The following is a 1556-nucleotide window of genomic DNA, read 5'->3' as shown; positions in this document are numbered from 1 at the left end:
TCTGTCAGTTCAGGTGTGCTTCATCTTTATTTTGCATCAGTGCCTTCTAATTCATCTCCCGTCTTTTGTTACAATGCCCCTCAAATTCATCCCTCTCCACAGCATTTAGAGTGATCTGTCTCAAATGCAAATATGATTGTGAACCATTGTTGAAAACATGTTTGTGTCCAGGTATCTTAAAATTACATACAAAGCTTTCATAATTTTGAATTCTGCTAAGCTCTCTAGCCCTTTCTATTTTCTGCCCTTTTCTCTGGCATTCTGAACTGCTCTTTGATTCCTATATTGTAGACAGATATTTATCCTGTTGTGTGTTTCTCTCCCTTGTCTTACAACAGGCTTCTATACTCCCCCCATTTTCTGCCCTCTAACCCCTTTGAATCCGGCTGACCTCAGTGTTGCTGTCTCAGTTCAGGCATTATCTCTACAAAATCCATTCCTGACACCTTTTATCTACATGCTTCTTTAAACCTGTGCCTAGCACTTACTGAGAACTCAGTAAATAATTACTGAGTAAAATAAAGATGATTTAAGAGATTGTCTTAACAGAGAGATGATTTAAGAGATTGTCCCATACAGGGGCCCCTGGGGGGCTCAGTCGGTTGAATGTCCAACACTTGATTTTGGCTCAGGTCATCATCTCAGAGTTGTGAGATCAAGCCCCATGTGGGCCTCAGTCCTGGGCATGGAGCCTGGTCAAAATTCTCTCCCCCTCTTCTCCCCCCCCCAAAAAAAAGAGAGAGAGAGAGGTTGTTCCATACAGTCTAGTAACAAAAGGAATATATATACATAAAGAAGTAACTTACAGTTCAGGTGGTGAAGATGCACTAGAAAAATCTGTATAGTACTAATGTAGCCCCAAAGAAAGAGATCTGTTTATCTAGGGAAGGGTAGCCTTAATCAAGGATGACTTTACGTAGCAGTCTGTGTCCTATGAGATGTGAAGAAATTTGTCAAGTAGTGGAGGAAAACATTTTAGGAAGGCTTACATTCATCAGGGAAATACACCCATAGGAAGGTTGTACACTGATAAAGGCATAAAAATGAGTAATGTTGTAGTTGAAGCTTAGGGTGTTGTTTAAGAGGTACTGTAACAAGGTAAAGAATAGTATGTTGTGATTTTATATCTTTCTGATGCATTTTAAAATTTTGCTTCTGATTGTTTTGTTCATTAGTGTTAGGTGGATGAATTTGTGAATGATTCTTTGAGATGTTTGTATGCTTTCAACCTAGTGACATTTAGTATTTCCCAAATGGTTTGTTGAAGTTTTTGATAATTAAAAGTATTTCTTAAAGCAAATATTCAGCTAAAGATTAAGTTTAATTTAAACTCTTAATTGATAAGATGTTGTTTTCTATTTTTATGAAGGTTATAGCTTTTATCTAACCATTCTAATTTGTCCATTTTAATTACACATATAGATTTTTCAGCAGAACTAGACTTAGAAATGACAACAGAAGAAGAGGAAGAAAGTCTTAGTGAAAGTGAAAATAAACACCTGCAGGTATATACAAATTTAAATTTCAATTTCCAATTTTATATTGTTTTCCCTGCT

The sequence above is a fragment of the Meles meles genome, chromosome 7 (genome assembly GCF_922984935.1).
Source record: "Meles meles chromosome 7, mMelMel3.1 paternal haplotype, whole genome shotgun sequence".
NCBI lineage: Eukaryota > Metazoa > Chordata > Mammalia > Carnivora > Mustelidae > Meles > Meles meles.
The sequence above is the reverse complement of the archived record's forward strand: the minus strand, read 5'-3'. Positions refer to the sequence as shown.